Source organism: Ascaphus truei, chromosome 2, assembly GCF_040206685.1.
Source record: "Ascaphus truei isolate aAscTru1 chromosome 2, aAscTru1.hap1, whole genome shotgun sequence".
NCBI classification, from domain to species: Eukaryota; Metazoa; Chordata; class Amphibia; order Anura; family Ascaphidae; genus Ascaphus; species Ascaphus truei.
Genome location: NC_134484.1, coordinates 488082781 through 488103802, shown reverse-complemented (window position 1 = coordinate 488103802; position 21022 = coordinate 488082781). Strand labels below are relative to the sequence as shown.

Here is a 21022-nt window from a genome sequence, read left to right as displayed (position 1 = left end):
GGCAATTGAGCAGGTTGATGTTAATCCCAGAGGGGGGAGTAGACTCCAGCAGGCCAGTATACGTGAGGCTTACTGGATATATGAACTAAAAACTCTCTCCCCCAAAGGAATGAATATCGACTTTGAACTCAAAGCCTTTTTATAATCATCTATTTTAAGTCATTAATTCATTGTTCTGCCACTGTATATTTGTAATCATTTTAATGTGTCTTTTTAAATGTTTTTAACGTTTTTTCCTCATTTTTCTGTTATCCCAATCAATGTTGTATGTTTGTTTTGTATGTTGATTAGCATAGGCTGTTTTTTATGTGCTGCTGTCTATTAGCCCTATATGGGGTTAATACCAACTATCCAATTAACCAATAAGGACTTTGGACTGATGGTATATATACCATAGAGACTACAAGACAAGCACATCCCTTGAAGAAGTACGCGCATGCGTACGAAACGCGTCGGGAAGTTTCGAGTTTTTAGAGTGTTCCAGGTTGTGGTGAAGTCTGCAGTTTCAAAGGAGAAATCTGCAGTCTCCAAAAGTGCTTAAACCGAGGTGCGGCGGCATTGCGGTTGCTGAGGAGGACTGGAGGACTGGAGTCCTGTGAGCCGGTGGTGAAATTACAGCGGAGGAGACGTCACGTCCGCCCAGAGGCCCCGTCATCCGAGTCATCTGTCTTGCATCCCGGTCACGTGTAGACGCCAGCCCAAGTGCTCCGGTCGCCATCTTGAGAGCCCAGCTGCACGCATCAGTTCGTTGCTTTTACCCATCCAGCATCTTGTGAGTAGGGTTGTAATTTTACCCCTCCGGATGCGGTTTATGCACCTTCCACACCAAATAAATTTGCTTTTTATTAATATTTAGGCCGTGCTAGTGTTTTATGTTTGTGTGTCTTGTATGTTTCGTATTGTCAGTATCTGTGCTCCCCCCCCTGTGTTGATTTACTGCACTATTATCTGTTTTCTTCTTTTTCCACATATACACTGCTGAGGTGAGAGTCATCACAATTCATCATCCCAAGGACTGTATTTGGACTGTTACACCTTCCATTGGTCTGGTATTTACCCCTTTTTGGCGCCGGTTAACCCCTTTTTTTTCCATTTGTCACTTTGACTGGTTGTACCACCAGTCATTCACCTGGCTGCCTGAACATTCATTTATTTCATTTGATATTATTAGCGCTGTTTTGCACCTGCCTTTTTTTCTATGAGAAACTGAAGGCTACTTTGAGCGTCACCAAAGCATCGCTAAAAGCCAAGCTTAGAACCCAGGTGACGCGGCACAAAAGGGAGCACAAGAAGGTCCAGAAACTGAAACAAGTAACTGTGGCCCAAGCAAAGAAGTTCATAGTGCTTCACAATGCAATAAAAATGTGGAAGCAAGCTCAGAGAAAGCAAAGCATGCAGATAAATTCCCTGAGAAGAGACTTGCAAGACACACTCAAAAAACAGGGATCTTTCGCGGATGAGATGACAGTTGTACAAGGACAAGTATTGACCCTGACTAAGCGTCAGTATCCCACAGCCACAAAAACCCATGAAGACAAGGGTATAGTGAGAGCTGGGAATACCGCTCGTTTGAAAGACAAGGTTGCAAAATTTGAACCACCTAAACAAGCACTAGCAAAACCTTCAGCCACCCAACAGGCAATAAAAGAAGGTACACATGCTGAATCAAAACCAGAAGAATCCTTAGCTGATGAAGCTGAAAAAATGGGACGTTCTCTGGAAGTGGGGGTGGAATTGCAACGTAACCCCAAAGAGGCTGAACTAGCAACCCCATTGAGTGGGAAAAGGGCAGAGAGACAGCTTCAAGGGCGGAAAACTCAAAGGGCTGTTTTTAAACGCTCTGCTACTGCTGCCATACAGTATGCCTACAATAAGATGAGCACCCTACGCGAGAGAAATCTCATGACCACGCACGTAGCAAAAAGACTATACTTAGAAAAAGTCCTCCTCGAGCGACTGAGGAGTGCTGATCTTAAGCACCTTCGGGAGGAGACATGAATAAACTGGAGAAAGGGCTCCAATCCCAGCGGGACTGAGGGTTCTCTTCCTCCATCCACTCTCATTCAAACAGGTGTCCCTCCCTAGAGGAGACACTAACTACTACTACTTCCACCGAGTGATCCCACCCCTGTTGGTGCACTTTATAACGACACCTGTCCTGGCTCCAGGCATGGGTGCCGCTATACCACTGGGTTTGGATCCGCCGTGATGTCCTCCTACGCGTGGGTTGAATTCCGGCGTGGATAATATTACCGCAGCTCCACACCATCTGTAACTTGGCGGGAATCTGTTTGCGCTGGCAGGCCGCAGTCACTGCTTGGCGTGACCTCCGGGAAGATAGTCTTTACATATAATATATATATCTATATATATGTGTCTGAGCCCAGACCTTTGAGGGACGTGCTGTGTCCCTAACTAACTTCTGAATAATAAGACCTGTCCCTGAAACAACACAACTACTGGAGGCTCAGGGCTATATGCTGGCCTAGTGCAGAGAGTCACTGACTCCTGTACCCTACCTCCTTCCCCTAGCTGCTCCGGTCGCCGACTGGTTAACGTGCTCAGAGCCCGCGAAATGTATCGAATCTCCTCTGCAGGGAGATACTCCAGCCCTATTGGCTCCCTGGCGTCACGTGGGGTCCCCTAAGGCTCATGGGAGCTGTAGTCCCTCTCTAGAGCCCTCTCCCTATTGGCCAGCGTTCGCTGGTCCTTCCTGCGCATGCGCAACTCTGCCGGGCCGCAGGACTCTCACTGCGCATGCGCAACCTTAAGCAAGATGGCGGCGCCCTGCTCAGGAGCCGCCAGGGACCTCCAGAGCACCAGAGTGCTCCCTGCACGGCCCCCACCCTCCAGAAGCGCCGGCGGGTCTGTCGCGTGACTCTCGGCAGCGGAGGTAAGAGGAGGGGGGGTCGCGGGACAGAGGGGACCTGGCTACACATGTAAAAGAGGAAGCACCTTCCGAGCTGAAGCAGAAAGGAAATAAGAGGCAGGGGGAGGCGTGAGCACAGAAAGAAGATCAGCTAGCAGGGGCACAGAATATATCACCAGACGTCACTACACACACGGCACAGAGTATATCACCAGACGTCACTACACACACGGTACAGAGTATATCACCAGACCTCACTACACACACAGGCACAGAGTATATCACCAGACGGCACTACACACACGGGCACAGAATATATCACCAGACCTCACTACACACACAGCACAGAGTATATCACTAGACCTCACTACACACACGGCACAGAGTATATCACCAGACATCACTATACACACAGCACAGAGTATATCACCAGACGTCACTACACACACAGCACAGAGTATATCACCAGACGTCACTACACACACGGGCACAGAGTATATCACCAGACTGCACTACACACACGGGCACAGAGTATATCACCAGACATCACTATACACATGGCACAGAGTATATCACCAGACATCACTATACACATGGCACAGAGTATATCACCAGACACACAGCACAGAGTATTTCACCAGACGTCACTACACACACAGCACAGAGTATATCACCAGACACACAGCACAGAGTATATCACTACACACACAGCACAGAGTATATCACCAGACACACAGCACAGAGTATATCACTACACACACAGCACAGAGTATATCACCAGACACACAGCACAGAGTATTTCACCAGACCTCACTACACACACGGCACAGAGTATATCACCAGACGTCACTACACACACGGCACAGAGTATATCACCAGACGTCACTACACACACAGGCACAGAGTATATCACCAGGCACACAGCACATAGTATATCACCAGACCGCACTATATACGGTGGGAGATGGGGGTGAGATTGTCACTGTTTCTCACCAGCCCACAGCCAGCACCACGTGCAGCTCTCACCAGGGGGCGCTCACGGCACCTTGCTTGGGAGCCCACCAGGGGTCCCTGTTCCCTATGATCTCAGGAGGAGCTGGATAGAGGCGCTCTGGCCTCCCCTCTTCCCTCTCTATGGTCCCTCTGCTGCAGCCGGATGTCCTGGTGTGTGAGGTTTGATTCCGGCAGGAAACACTGATCCTGAGCACAGACTGTCCCACATCCTGAGGGGGGAATCCAGGTCACTCCCACAGGGAAGGACTGAGAGATCACAGGGGCTCCCCCCACCCTCCATAGGAAGTACACACACAGTGAGGGGGGGATAAAGTGCACATCTCAGGCACTGAGGGGGGGACACACTGAGGAATAGGCTCTGCAGCCTCTAAGTCCCTTTTCCTGTGTCCCCCTCACATTGCCCACCCCCTGCTGCACAGAGATCTTCAGCCTGTGTTATTGGGTAAGTGCTTTCCTCCTCCTCCCTTCCCCTCCCTTGTGTGACCTGTGCACATTATCCCAGTGCTGCTCTGAGCTTCCTTACACACAGGAGCCTGAGAGGCTGAGCCTCTGATAGTGAGGGGGAGCCTCTGGCACTGGGGGGGTTACTCCTCCTGTATCACAGGGACTGGGAGATAATGGGGGTTATTTTACATTGGGAATTAACATTAGGGATCAGTGAGGATAAGATTGGGAAAGTTATTAAATAGAGTTAGAAAGTAATTAGATTGAGGGAGTATTGGTTGGAGTTTAACTCCTTCATTACCACAGGGGCAGCATCCTGTGTGTGTTATGGGCTATAGCTTCTCTGTGTGAGGCTGACACGTTTGCCCGGGGACAGTCCTGTTATGTATGTATCAAGGGGAGAGGAAAAACAAAAGGCGCAAACCACTGACCACAATGCTTAAATTACTAAACACTAATAAGATTGTAATGCAATGAAAGTCCAATCTGTGGAATCCTGGATTGAGTGGGATCTATAAATGAGAAGATAGCCAGATGTGGTGAAGTATTTATGTATTATTCACTCACAACGTAAGCACAGATCCTACTTACGAAATCACAGATAAAAATGAGCATGTCAGGATAAAATCCTTGTCTGGAACTATAATATGGGAACTGTTAGGCGCAGGATCAACTCCAAAGGCCGCCGTCTGCGTCCGACGTCTGTATATGCAGATCTCCTCCTCCTCAGCTGGAAATCTCGCGATGTCAGCGTGATGACGCTCCGCTTTCACTACAGATATACAGAAGCTCCTCTGTGGGTAAAATCGTTCGGAAATGCCGTTTAATAGCGTTTTTTAAGTTCCAATTGCCTTGAATAAGGCATATAGTCCAGCAAGCTAGTAAAATCCAAGGGACAAGACTACCGTAGCCCAACGCGTTTCGTTTATCACAGGGTATCACATACTCAGGATTCTACAGATTGGACTTTCATTGCACTGCAACTTTATTAGTGTTTAGTAACTTAAGCATTGTGGTCAGTGGTTTGCGCCTTTTTGTTTTTCCTCTCCCCTTGATATATATATATATATATATATATATATATATATATATATACACAAATATAACTGTATGCTCATCTGCATGTCTTAGGCAGGTCTGCAACCCCGCCTTTCCCCATTATCACCCAGCATAAAGCACTTCCACTGCAGCAAGGGATTCTGGGAAATGACATGCAAATGAGCACACAGTGTCACTTTTTGCCTCAATAACCATTTTTAACATGGTTCCCTATAGGCTTAAGCTTGCTGCATGGTCACAGCTTTGAGCACAGCCAGGGTTAAGGTGCATACCCAGAAAACCACCCACAGACAGCTGTTTCGACCTTGATGGGTTATATATATATATATATATACACAGTGGTTGACAAATCACCAAAAAATCTACTCGCCACACAAAAAAATCTACTCGCCACCTAGTACCAAACGTGTGCTGCTTGGGCCAATATTTACTCGCCCGGGGGTTAAATCCACTCGCCCGGGGCGAGCAAATGTATAGGTTTGTCGAACACTGTAATATATATATATATATATATATATATATATATATATATATATATATATATATATATATATATATATATATATATATATATATATATATATATATATATATATGTAACGGGTATTCCCCCCCCCAATCGCAGATCTGATGTGGGTGCAAGGAACATACGGTGTTACCATAGGTGTGATGCATTACCTGTTGGCTCACAGGAGGGCTGAGCTTCCGCCACGGGGAACCTGGGACATAACACAATACTAGGGTTGATCACTTACACGATGCAGCGCCTCCACCTGCGATGGCTCCCACCAGAGGGGGAGTGGTTCCTCGCAGGACAATCAATAATACCATACACAGGGGTTTATATATTAACTAATACCATTTATTGGGAACAGCATATAACACATCATCACATCCATAATGACCTGTGTCCCTCTTACGAGGAGACACTTACTGCGACGTCTCGCAGGACGCTCCCCAACACTAGGTGATCCCACCCAGTGTCCAAAGAACCCCACCCAATGTCCCGCACTCTTACAGAGGACGTGGGTGACTGCGCAGTCACTAATTACGTTAAGGGCCCGGTGGTGCACTTAAGAATGTGGGATACCTGCCGAGCACTCCGGTGCTCGGGTCAGCAACTCTTCACAAAGGGTCAGACGTGTGATGAATCCGTCTGATCCTCCAACCGAACTCCGGGCATGCGCGGACCGCCAGGGGCGATCCTATTCGGACGAAAGTCTCTGTGGACCCCAACGTGGGTCCGAACTCCGTCGCTGGAACCACAGCATCCGCTGAGTCCCTCACTACTCTAGGCACTAACGTGACAGGTACCCTAACCTATGGCCTGTCCCTGTCGCACCACAACGGGGGAGGGAGAGCCTATCTGGGGCCTAAGGGGTTACTAGTCTGCCTACTCCCCTAACGGTGCCCAGTCCTGACTCCCACTACCAACTGACTAACCTGAGTGACAGGGTCCCTTACTCTAGGGCAGTCCCTGGCAACACTCACTATATGGGGTAACTAGAGCTATCTTGGGCCAAGGGGGTGCTGGCTAGTACAGGGGATCCCTCTCTCCCGTACCCTACCTCCTTCCCTTGTCTGCCTCCTTGCTCTGACTTCCTTCTCTGACTCCCACGTAGCTCCAGCCCGCCAAATGTATCCACTCCTGTCCAGGGGAGTCCTACAGCCCTAGTGGCTCCTATCAGGCACCAGGTGCCTGTCTCGATATGCCCCATGGGAGTTGTAGTCCCATGGAGCCTAAAAGCACATAGGGACCCCGTGCGCGCCTTTCCTGCGCATGCGCGAACAGCTAATGGCCGCCTCACTGTTTCCCTTCCTATTCTCCTGCTCGCGCGACTCATCCTTGCCCCTGAAGCTCCCGCCGCGCATGCGCGAGCTGCTCGGGGGCCTCTGGCTCTTACTGTCCCCTGCGCATGCGCAACGCGCAGAGCAATGGTGCCGCCAGGATTACCGAACCGCCGGGACCTTAGCGACGCGACCGCGGCCATAGCAACGGCCCGATCGCGTCCCCGGCAACCGGCAACCTGCAGGGGAAGACGCGCTGCTCCCTCCTCGGCCCCCACCCTCCGGAATGGCCGTCGGCAGCACCCGACATCGCTCCGGGCCACGGAGGTTCCCTGGGGGGTCGCAGGGGGAAAAAGGTGACCTGGCTACATATATATATGTAGCCAGGTCCCCCCTTGTACTAGCTGACCCCCCTCCTTCCAGAGCGCACAGCCGCCGCGCGCGAGGTAGTGAGGGGGCAGGTGCGCGTTACCTATGAGTTGCGGCCGGTTGCTAGGGACGCGAGCGGGTCGGTTGCCGGGGACGCGATCGGGCCGTTGCTAAGGTCGCGTCGCGAGGGTCCCGGCGGCTCGGGAAGCAGGGCGCCGCCATTGTTAGGTTGGCGCATGCGCACAAGACATGCGTGCGAGGCCCCCGCAAGGGAGAATAGCTCCCGAGAGTAGCAGCCCCCAGGGTGCACAGGGGCAGAGCCACATGACTCCAGGGAGCCAATAGGGCTACAGTATCTCCCCAGGAGGGAGATAGATACATTTAGTGGGCTCTACGCAGTTGTTTTAGTCAGGACCAGGACACGCTAGGGGAAGGAGGTGAGTGCAGGGGTCAGTGATCCTCTGCATTAGGCCAGCAGCCCCCAAGGTCCCAGTTAGGTCCTGAGCCACTGTGTAGCTTGTGGTGCTATAGGGACAGGCCCTAGATAGGGACACTGCCCCATTAGCTAGTTGGATAGTCAGGGACACAGCGCTGAAGCCGTGCAGCCCTGCGAGGTGGGTTCTGGGCGCAGAACGCCACCAAAGACACTGAGACTAAGGTGATATTATCCGCGCTGGAATTCACCCCACGCGGTGTGGAGGACGACGTCGGATCGGGCGGAATCCCTGTCGTATTCTGCGGAACCCGGGGTGGGAGCCCCGGGCAGGTATCAATTCTTCAAGTGCACCAACAAATCCTACATTATACTCACCCGTACTAGTGGCTGCGCAGTCACACATATCATCTCACCTAAAGAGTGCGGGACATATTGTGTGGTGTTACTGGACACGGGGTGGGATCACCCGGGGTAGGTGGGGGCGTCCTGCGAGACGCAGTAGTCAGTGTCTCTCTAGAGAGGGACACCTGTTGATTTATAAATACGTACATGCTATGCAGTAAAGCCAGTTCTGTTTTACATCTGTTCGCAATCTGTGATTGTTTCCTGTGAGGGTCACCTTCCACTCCGTTGGGATCCCTCCCAGGTGGAGGCGTTGCACCACGAGATCGTATAATATGTATGTACCCCAGGCTCCCCAAGCGGAGGCTTAGGCTCCTGAGGGCCACACAGGTTGCACAGCAGGTAGTAGCGTCTGTATTCACAGGGAATACCCGTTACATATATATATTGGAACTTTGTGTTTCCTTTACATTGTGGCAGCATCCACAGATACATATTAATACTGTTTGTTAGATATATTTGCGCACCTCTTTCTCTCCTATGTATGTCTTTATTTATATAGCGCCATTAATATACATAGCGCTTCACATTAGTAATACACGTAACAATCGTATAATTAACAAATAGTACAAATAACAGATCATGGGAATAAGTGCTAATGGTACGCCTAGATCTAGACATGGGATTAGGTAGAGCAAGCCGAACACCTGGAGATTCCCAAACTACATGAGACAGCGAAGATTTTGTAAATTACCTAAAGGGAGCATGGGAGATATTCGAGAATACAAACCAGGAACATAAGACGAACCCCATACTTTTTGGGGAAACATCAAAAGCAGTAATTAGGAGCGATCTCATGGCATATGTCTCTAGAAGGAAGAAACAGGCAACCCAGGAGTTCTGCAAAGCAAGTAAAGAACTTAGCAAGGCATTTAGAGAATTCAAAACAGACCCAACATCTCAAAATAAAGAAAGATATAACCAGAAAAAATCTATATGTGAGGTGTGGCTAGAGAAAAAAGAACTGGAAAAAAAATCAATAAAAGAAGCCAAATATTTCAGACACGTGAACAAGACGGGAAGGCTCCTGGGAAATCTTATGAGAAACTATAGGTCAACTAAACCCATTACTAGAATATATGATAGGACAGAAATAACCACAGAGGCAAAAATCATAAATGAGGTGTTCAAAGAATACTATAGCACACTGTATAGAGAAGGTGAGGTAAACCTAGAAGCAAGGGGAACTTTCTTTAAAAACATTAAGATACCTAAAATAAGTCAGGAAGATATCGACAGACTAAACTCTCCAATTACCCAAACGAGATAAAGGACACAACCTTACAAACTGCCAGGCCCCGGCCCGGACGGGATGTCAGGGGAATACTATAACATTCTGAAAGGATCTGATAGAACCATTACAACAAATATATCACACGGCACTCAAAAGATGCTACGTTCATGCAAACAAGCGAAATGGCCACATTATGATAATCCACAAACAGGGGAAAGATCCCCTGAGGCCAGAATCATACAGACCAATCTCCCTGATTAACCGGGACGCCAAAATATTTACCAAAATCATGGCAGATAGGTTAGCAAACATTCTCCCGTTCTTGATACATCCTGATCAATCGTGATTTGTCAAGGGACGATCCGCGGTTAAAAATATCAGAAACGTTCTAGCGCAATAGAATGGGGCAGACTACATAAAATAGGGAATACGGCCCTAGTGACTATTGATGCTGAAAAGGCATTTGACAACATAATGTGGAACCATGTGTTCTTCGTGCTAGAAAAATTTGGAATAAGGGGAAACTTTAGCAACATGATAAAGGCAATGTACAATACCCCAAAGGCTAGAATAATAGCAGCAGGGCATCTATCAGACCCATTCCAATTATATAGAGGGACACGACAAGGATGTCCGTTGTCACCCCTACTTTTTAATCTAGCAATAGAACCTCTGGCAATATACCTGAGGCAAATGGAGGAATTTAAGGGAATCATGATACATAAAACAGAACTGAAACTGTCAATGTTTGTGGATGACATACCAATGTTTATGACTAACCCTGATGAATCAATCAAAAAGGTACTAAAGCAAATAGAGACATTCGGGTCGTTTGCCGGCTTTAAAATAAATATATCTAAAACAGAAATGATGTATACTAAAGAACCCCCTGACACAAAGGAACCATGTAACTTCCCAGTAAAAGTAACGAAAAAGCCTTCAAACCAATCATAAAAAAAAAATAGTGCAAGAACTAAAAAACTGAACGACACTACCCCTGTCACTATTTGGGAGGGCAAGCGCGATCAAAAAGATACCGTTTGCCAGACTTCTATATCCCATGCAGACTCTTCCTATGCTCCTCAAGCATGTGGATATAACTGAAGTAAATAGAGCAATGAGGCATCAATCTACCGAATATCAGGAACTATAATATAGCAAGCATAATGAGACTTGTCGGAGACTGGATAAAAGATACTAACCATTACTCCTCCCAAGAACTAGAAAGAGTTCTCACCAGAGACCTCCCTGAGAGAGCTAATACACACAAAATGAAGAGACATCCCAGTAACCCAAAGAAATAATATTCTAATCAAAGACACCATAGCAACGTGGAAAACGTTCAGGAAAAAGTTTTTAAACTCTCCTACATAATCTCAAGATATATACCAATCCAAGACAACCCCAAATTTATACCAGGTTATACCCAACCATCATTCCAAGTCTGGAAAAAAAAGGCATCAGGTGCCTAGAACATGTGATCAACACAGACAAACAGGAATACATGACATTCCAAGAGTTTGTACAAAAATGGGACATTCCCCCAAATTTAATGCACGCCTTTTCATACACACAGCTAATTAGCTTTTGCAAAAAATTGACAAACCACAAAACAAAAGTACTAAAAAACCACACACTAGATGAATACTTTAACTCGAAAAAGCAGGAAAGAAGCAAACTGTCAGAACTATACAGAACTATAAGAGATCAGGATATGGGGACCACGCATGGCAAAAAGACTTCCCAGAAATACAAAGCATGGATCAATTAATACTTAATACTAATATTTAGGCAAACGGGTGCACGCGCATGACTCGCATGCCTACTCGCGAGTCAGCTGGCGGCACTATCCCCCGGCAGTAGCAGCGTGCATGATAATAATACTAAGTGGCTTCTATGACTGGATTGTCTACAGGAGCAGCTGTAACCAGAGGTTTTTTACTGTTTCTGCCTACACTATACCAGTAGGGTGCACATTAGTGTACCTATACTATTGCCTGTTCTACCCTCTCACTAGCACTGACCCTTTATTGACCAGCCCTGATTAACAGAGCAAGTGTTGGGTCAGTGCTGTTTACCCTACCTTAACCACCTACCTATTGAGGTTTGTATTGTGTGAACCTCTCTGCATACATATAGGTTTACTCACGGTGAGGGGCAACGACCTGATTCTAATTGAAGCTGCGCTCGTGTTTCTAGTAGTGTATTGTGTGTGTGTTCAGTTACACTCTTGCCACATTATATGGCTTGGGGACTATATGTATCCCCACACATCAAGGTTCACTATACTTGGGATTTACCATTTATCCAGGTGAACTGTATTATATCCACATACCCTGCACTGGCTCATTGTACCACACAGCAACGTGTATTTATACCACCATCTGTTCTACTATCTGTGGTACACATCTAGCTAGCCGCTTGTATCTACGTGCCACTAGCACTGTTTTTTGGTGATTGGCAGACCTGGCTAGGATTTGTATTTGTGTTCGTTGCTTCATTGTGATTTCAGGGTTTATGTACTGATACACACTACCGCAGTAGAGTTTCTAACCTCTGGTTACCCTCACACGTGGCTTATTGTAGCCATTTGTTTCCGATTGCCAATACATTCTGAATAGTGTTTTGCAATCAATATATTTTTTGATCCAGAACTTGGCATTGCATGTTCATACATAGGATCCATGCGTTTAATACTTGTTTTACTACGCTATATTTTAAGTGGTAAATAAATCATGTTTTAATTTCTTCACTCATCACCCACCAGATGTATTGAGTGCCCTATCTAGGTTTCTGTTCTCCGTTCATTACCTACATAGCATTCGTAAGACAGATAAAGACAAGGACAGAGGACACCTCGTTCTGTCCCAAATGCAAGACACCTAAAGCAGACCTTAAACCTTGCCTCTGGACCTGTATACATATATCTAGATTCTGGGAAGAAGTGTTAGAATACATGAAAACAAAACTAAAGATCTCATGGGTGAAGGACCCAATATCCATGATATTCGCGAACATAGAGAATTGGACAAACAAATCAGCAGATTAGTGACTAGACCCACTGAAGTTATACTACTAGCTGCAAGAAAGACCATTATGATAAACTGGATACAAACACAACAGCCCTCAATGGAACAACTACATGACACACTATATAAACTAATGACACTAGATAGACTGGAGACAAGCATAGACAGGAACAGAACAATGGGGGACTTCCGTCAGAGGTGGGACTGGTTCCTAGAGGACAGAGACATGATGACAGAGGACGGTTTAGGTTAAAAGGACTAGATAGGGGACGGAAAGAAGGAAAAGAATGAAAATACCAATACTGCAAGTTGCGTTAGAGTTTAAAGTTAAAATAGATATGATTTGAGTTTGGAAAATACTGTAAACATTGTGTATAAAATATGGGGGGCGGGGTTGTAGTGGCTCAGGGGCTTACAATAATTTGGCCAAAATGTAAAACTAAAAGACCATTTTATTTAATAGATATCTATACATATATATTTAGGCACTGTACCGTGTATAAGTTTTCACTGGATGTGCACTGTGCTCTGTCTGTGTTTCATGTTCTGTCACTGGTTTTAAATAAAATATGGGGGACATATTGTAACTAGAACTGGAAAAGTCAAAACTGACCACCAATATACTGAAAAGGAACCTAAGTTAGAGTTCAAAGTTAAAATAGATATGATTTGTGTTTGAAAAACATTTTAAACATTGTATGTAAAATATGGGTGGTACATTATGATTGTAACAGAATAAGCTGATCGCCTGTATGCTGAAAATGAACCTAATAAAAAGATTTGTGAAAAAGAAAAAAAGAAAAAATCTGTGTGAGCGTGGGGATTATAGTAGGAGCAAGAGGTTTTAGGAGATGGGAGGGAATGGGATCAAGAGGGCAGGTGGTAGAGGGAGAATAGGAGATCAGCAGTGACACATCCTCCTCCGAGACAGTGGAAAAAGAGTACATGAAGACAGGAGGAGAGTTAGGAAGCGGTGTGGGATGGGAGGTGGCAACAGAGGGGATGTTCTGACGTATGGATTCCACCTTTTCCTTAAAATAGTCAGCAAAGTCCTGAGGTGAGATGGAGGAAGAAGAGGCAGCTGAGGGTGGTCTGAGTAGAGAGTCAAAGACAGAGAAGAGTCGGCATGGGTTAGACTTGTGCTTGTTGATTAGTGATGAAAAGTAGGATTGTTTAGCCTGAGAGATGGCAGAGTTGAAACAGGACAGCATAAATTTGTAGTGAAGGAAATCTGCGAGGGTGTGAGATTTCCTCCAGAGGCGTTCAAAGGAACGAGTGGAGGAACGCAGCATGCGTGTGGCAATTTAGCCAGGGTCTGGGGTTAGAAGGGCGAGGATGGCAGAGCGAAAGCGGGGCATGTAGATCAAGACAGGAGGATAAGGTAGAGTTGTAGTTCCTGACAAGGTTGTCAGGGTCAGAAACAGGGCTGAGCGAGGAGAGGGAGGAGCGTAAAGTGGAATAAAAAGCTGGTAGGTTAATATAGTGCAGGTTTCTACAGAAACGAGGGCTAAATGGAGACGGAGAAGGGGAGAAACGAGGTGAGGTGATGGTCAGAGAGAGGAAAGCGTGAAATGGAGAAATCAATGAGAAGTTTTTAGTGAATATCAGGACTAGGCAGTGTCCATCCTGGTGGGTGCTGGCTGCAGTCCACTGTTGGAGGCCAAAAGAAGAGGTTAGAGAGAGAAAGTGGGAAGCCCAAGAGAGAGAGAGGGGTCATCAATGTGGCAGTTGAAGTCCCCAAGGAGAAGAACATGGGAGTCTAAAGAAAGCCAGGATTCAAAGTGAGAGAGAAAGGGAGAAGGGGGATGAGTAGAGGTAGGTGAGCGATAGATGACTGCCATGTGGACAGGAAGAGGAGAGAAGATCTGAACAGTGTGAGCCTCAAAGGAGGGAAAAGCAAGAGAGGGAGGAATTGGAAGGGTTCGGTAACGGCAGAGAGAGGAGAGCAGGAGCCTCACGCCTCCACCCCTGCCATCAGGGCGTGGAGTGTGGGAGAGAGGCCACCATAAGAGAGGGTAGCTTCCAGTGCAGAATCAGACTGAGTGAGCCAGGTCTCTGTTATTGCAAATAGGAGCAGAGAGTGAGAGAGAAAGAAGTCATGCACAGAGAGGAACTTGTTAGAGAGGGAGCGAGCATTCCAAAGGGCACAGGAGAAAGGGAGAGAGGAGGGAGGGTGGCAGGGGATGGGTATGAGGTTAGAGTGGTTGACACCAGTGTGGAAGTTGTATGTGGGAGGCGAGGACGAGAGCATGTAGAAATAAGGCTTTGCTTTGATAAACGCAAATGCGTTCTCCTATGACAACCGACACGACGAGTTGCATTAAGACATGTGAGACCGGCAAATACAAGAGACGAAAGAACGAAGTCAGATAGGCAGAATAACAACTCGTGTGATGGATTTGGCCACAGAGGCAACTTACCTGCTGTTACCCTCCCCCCCTCCTTTCCCACCCTTCCTTCCCATGTCTAGTATATTAGTGTGTCTGCCAGTTCGTCTTGTTCATGGTAAATGTTTTCTTCTGTAGATGGATGTTACGAAACAGGTTTTATTTGAATGTACAAGACAATGTGTTGCTAGACGATGTTAAGATATCAAAAAGAGAAAAACCTAATAAAATTTGTGTTACAAAAAAAAAAGAAATGAGGCAGGAATCAGGATTGGGAGAGATATCTCCAGAAGCAAGGAGAGGAAGCATGGATAGAAAGATTGTGTGTGAGGATGATTTGTAGGGGTGTGCTTTATTGCTGGGGGTATAGCTGTGTGGTGTCAGAAGGCGCAGGTAAGAAAGGAGTTCATGTGAACTGAGAAGCGGTGAAGGAAGGAGAGATGGAGATATATGAATAGCGTTAGAGACATAAAGAGGCTGGTGGAAGAAGTGCATAATTTGAAAATAAGTGAGGTCACAGCGAATATAAAAAGTAAAGGCGGCATCACAACAATAGTAACGTGCTGAGAGGTGCAGTCTGGGATAGATGATATCCTCCTTTTCAGCGTAGTTCTAATGCAGAAATCAGAACCAGCAGGTGCTGTCCACTTTGTTCACTCCTTTTTGAACTCCAGTTTGCTTGCTACTTGACAAGAGGCTGCGATGCTGACTGGTTTTATAGCTCTAAAATTTCACCTGACTTAAGTACAGCCCAGGCAACCTAATTAGCACATCTGAGGGACATTAACCAGATAGATTTTCTAAAGAGGGTGTTGACCAAGTAGAAGTTAAATACAGATCAATTGCAGATGGGCTTAATTTAAAAGAAGGGTGTCCAATCAAACATACCTGAGAAGAATAAGATAATATCTGTTAGGTAAAACAGTCGTCCTCCCATTTTAAACTGGTCTGACAGTATGTTCTGATGTCCCAAATATCTGCTGTATTTGCTCATGTCCTAGTTTTAAATAATGTGTCTGGGACACTGGGGGATAGGGGTGGTCTGTGCAGAGGAGAAAGGCGGGAGGTCTGTGCACAGGAGAAAGGGGGGAGGTCTGTGCAGAGGAGAGAGGGGGGAGGTCTGTGTAGAGCTGTAGAAGTGAGACACAGCTCTCTTCCCTCCCCCAATCTGCAGTGCAGAGCTACAGCTGAGGGAGAGCAGGGTGACCCTATGCATGGAGGTGGGTGCTGTGTCTGGGTCTCTGTGTATACGCCCCCATATAGAAACCCAAGCATGTGGTAGTCCCATATCTGTAGCATACAAGGGGTTGACTGGGCCAGATTTCCCCCAGGTCCCAGCTAGGCCCCGACTCACTGCAGTTGTGTGTGCTGCAAGGGAAGGCCCATCGGTAGGGATGCTTCCCCATTACTGCATAGTGTCAGGGATACAGGGATCCCGCCACGTGGTGTCTTCTCTTCTCTTACAGTCTCTATACTTTGCCCGACCTCTTCAAGGGCGAAATCATATAAATTCAGCGCTGCGGTGAGACGGTGAATCTCCTTCTGAGAGATTTCCAATTCAGCCTTTGCCTCCTCATCACTGATGGCAGCAGCTGCATGTGACCGCTCAAGGTTAGTCCTCATGTCCTGGAACTCGCTCTGCAAGTGACGCTTTGTCTTCTCCAAAGATATACATACTTGGCGATCGCTACGGACAGACCGCTCTGTATCTCTGTCGTAGCTTCTTGCTCCTTAACAAACTGTTCATGGAGGAGATCATAGTCATGCTTGGCACCTCGCAATGCAGCTTTAACCTGACTCAAGGAATCAACCTTTTTCTCACCTGTTTCCTTTGCCGTCTCCTTTTGAATCCACGCCTTCATCACTGGATATTCTGCCAGTCCCGGGAGGATTCGCCAGTCCCTAGAGGCTGCAGAACATGTCGGCTCCCTTCGGAATTGCGAGTTCCTGATGTCGCAGGCGCATCATTAACCATTTCTGTAACTTCCGCTGTCCGTTGCGAACTTCTTTTCTTTCGACTCTTTTCTTTCTTTGTTTTGGTAGCTCTGAGGCATGAGCAGTACTGAACTCACTTTCTTTGCTCAAAACTTCTGTATTTTCTCCTCGCCCACCACGCGTTACTCGCTGTCGCTGTAGACAATCTTCCTCATACTGCCGGTACTGTTCATACTGGAACGTATGGACGCGCCTCTTTACCTTGTGCCCTGGGTCCTCGCACTCCATACATCCTATTGGCATTTTGCGGTTGCGTCTCACTGTCACTGTGCAGCCTGGACTTCAGCAAACCATCAGTTAAAACGTTTCATCCACCTTTTCTTCCAGAATCAGTACCTCACATAGGTCACACTCTGTATTCGTTTCTCTGCTTCAGCGCAGCTTCGCATCAACTTTCCTGCATATACTCTAATAACATGTGGTGTCCTATGTGGTGTGGCAGTCTTTACTTCCAGAATTAGTACCGCTCATGGGTCACTGTCTGTATTAGTTTCCCTGCTTCAGCGCAGCCATTTTGTAAAACCCCTTTTTTTTCTCTCTCTCTCCCAACACACCTGGTGGTGCAGACTTCATTCCCAGAATCGGTACCTCTCGTGGGTCACCGTCTGTAGCCGTCTTGCTTGATTTGCTTCTAGAATCGGTACCGCTTGTGGGTCACCGTCTGTTGTGCACCTTTGTTTTGTTGCTTTATCCAGCGCAGTGATCCTCATCTTTCTGCCTGGATTTGTGACTCTTTATTCTGGTGCCCTCTGCATGCGCTTCGTCTGTCAACCTCTGAAGACGCTGCATCCCACTTCATACACCATATGTGACGGAGCGGCCTGTAGGCAAGGTCAGGTATGATTCCACACATGTAAAACAGAGAATGTGAGGCGCTTCTAATCGAGGTGCAATATACTGTGAATAATAAATCTTATATAAACCTTTTATAAAAAAATGCTCTTAGGTGTAAGTGATTAAAAATAAAACATAAATAAATATAATAGTGAACTTCGCTGCTCAACCCTCTGTGGAGAAGATCCAATTCCTCCTGTCGTAGATTGTAGGGAGAAGCTTGTGGGTAACTCCTGACGAAGCTGCCAAGCCAGTTGAACCTGCAGCAGCTTGAGAAGTTATTCAGCATCTCCCCCTCCACCCGGTGATTTCATCCTTGTGATCGATCGCAACTGGACGTGACGCGATGGACCGGCCGGAAGTGACGCAACCTCGGGAGCAGGGCTGGTGGCATGAACAAGCTGCGCATCTATTTTGTTACGTGTCTATGCACATAGTGCGTAATGTAAGTGCAATACTTATTGCCTTGATAAATATTTACTGGAACATGCAATGTTGCACTAAGTGTGTTCTCTTTTCACATTGAGGGATTATGCTGGTGATTCCTGCTATTTCACACTGACTGAGTCTACCATTTCATATCCACCGCTGATCTTTCACTGGGAAAGTGTGAGTTCCCAATCGTGATTATTTGATTTGATTGTTGAATCTGTTTAAACATACTACACTATATATATATTTTTTCCCCACATATGGTGACATCTGCGCTCCCCTCAAGCTTCTCCCTACAATGATTCCACACATGCAATTTTTAGGTAAACCATAATAGGAGTGGTTTTATTCGCCACAAAAACAACTAAAACATTGGGGCTACTGCCCCTCTAAGGCAAAACCTAAATCCTAAAACCAACAGGCTTGTCCGGCGTCTCCGGTTTCTCCAGCTGCAGGCTTTCAGGTCAAGCTGCTCCCAGGAAGTCTCTTGCCCTTCTTTGTGCGCCATCTTCTCTATGTGGGGCTTTGAGTTCCCCACTGTTGTCAGGCAAAATACTCTGGTCAGCATGCCTGGATCCCTGCGGGTGGGAGCTCTCTTTTCTGTGATCCTCTCACAGAGACTCCAACAGGGACACTGACAGGTTCTCATTTCCTGCCTTTTGTCTCCTGTTCAATCAGGAGTTACCATCTCACTGCAGGAAACCCAACAGCTAGTTCAGTCTCCTGCCCTGTAACTCCTTGACTCCCTTATAAACCGCTATAGTAATTAAGGGGTTCTTCTCCCCCAAAACCCAATTGGGACAATTACCCCACCCCCGCTACCTATTGATTGTCACAGTGGTAATGGGCATGGTAATGGATATGGATTGCCACAATGGCAATGAATGGGCAAGTTAAAAAATACAGCCACAAAATAAACACATTACATTTAAATAAAACAAGCATTTGACAATAAAGCCAGTGACTGTGATATGCCATGCACAGAATATGGGCATAGATTGCCACACTGTCAATGAATGGGCAACCTAAATAAAATACACAAAAAATACAATACGTTACAATGAAATTAAAACAAACATTTGCCTAAATATGCATTGCTTGTCACTGATTATCTATACCCATAAAGGGGCATAGATAAGCACATTGGCACTTAATGGGCATCCTAAAAAAATACATAGTTAAATAACATACAACTAATGTGTTTGTTACCTTTGCTGTATTCACCCTCCAAATCCTACTCCGTCAGCAACTCTTGACCCACGACGCAATGCTCCTCAAACAGCCGATGTGAAGAAGTCCCAGATCATATTTTGATTGAAGAGACGTCTCCGGTAAGAGGAACAAACAGAAAAGGTCTGCTATAGCAGAAAAGCTCTATGAAAGAGGAAGTACTAATTGCCTATATATAGAGTAATAGTCGTGTATAGAGGAGAGCTATCCCAGATCTAGCCTAGACGGAGTGCATAGGGAATTGCTGTTGGTATGGATGTACTTCCTCATTTTGAATGCCATCTCACGAAAGTTTATATAATTATTTCACATGCTGTAACTCTGCTTAGAATTTTGTATGTATGTATGTACTGTATGTATGTATGTATGTATGTATGTCAAAGCAGAATGACTATGTACAGACACTCTATACAACACCACGAAGAAGGAAGATGCGGGGACATCATTTCTCACAACCAGATCATTCCATCAATGATTTAAAAATCAAAATCCTCAATGGAATGTTTAAACGCACCAAGAACGGAAAACATTTGAACTCAGAATGAAAAGACTCTTTGACTCCAAAACCAAATGACTTAATGCGGATACGGGGTTTCTCACACCCTATCAGAATTGTTTTTAATTATCCTGCCTGCCTTTATTCTTATCCATACCTTCTCCCCCCCCCCCTCCAGCATCCCCCTCTCCCAGCATACTATTCCTTGTCTCCCTTCCATGGCTTCAAACACTTTAACACCCTACCTTATCTACAGTACAGATCTGTTGTTTTTTGTTTTGTTTTTCCCCCTGCTCTCCCAAACACTGTTTTAGCCATAGATTCCTTTGTTAATCGGTATTGCCGACCTGAGGAAGAGGGGAGAACTCTCAAAAGCCAACTAAACTGTTAGTCCAAATAAAGGTATCACCTAATACTGAAGAACTCATTTTATATATATATATATATATATATATATATATATATATATATAGCACACAGCACTTCCACTGCAGCAAGGGATTCTGGGAAATGACATGCAAATGTGCACACAGTGTCACCTTTTGCTTCAAAACCATTTTTAACATGGTTCCCTATAGGCTTAAGTTTGCTGCATGGTCATAGCTTTAAACAAAGCCAGGGTTAAGATGCATAGCCAGAAAACCTACCCACAGACAGCCGTTTCGACCTCAATTGGTCTCATCAGTGTGGTTGGTGTTGGTTAACTGGCTATGCAATATATATATATATATACTTGCTGCAGTGGAAGTGCTGTATGCTGGGTGATAATGGTGAAAGGCGGGGTTGCAGACCTGTCTAAGACATGCAAATGAGCATACAGGAATATTTCCATTTGCTATATGCTTTGCTGTGGAGGGTTTTTGTCACTTATTACCCACCATAACTTAACTAAGTGTGTGTGTGTGTGTGTGTGTGTGTGTGTGTGTGTATGATATATACACACACACACATATACACACACGTGTGTATATATATATATATATATATACAGGCAGTCCTCGGTT

At 46.0% G+C, this 21022-nt stretch overlaps 1 protein-coding gene across 3 annotated transcripts in view; it reads left to right on the top strand.

Annotated features, from left to right (window-relative positions):
• LOC142488445 (uncharacterized) overlaps positions 1–21022 on the top strand; it is a 507675-nt gene that overhangs the window by 464623 nt on the left and 22030 nt on the right. The window contains exon 1 of one of the 3 annotated variants that reach the window (XM_075588963.1): positions 4063–4325. The exons of the other annotated variants lie outside the window; for them this stretch is intronic. The gene's annotated coding sequence lies outside the window, so the exon portion shown is untranslated. Of the gene's footprint in view, positions 1–4062; positions 4326–21022 lie in introns of those variants that run through there. 3 annotated transcript variants of the gene reach the window in all.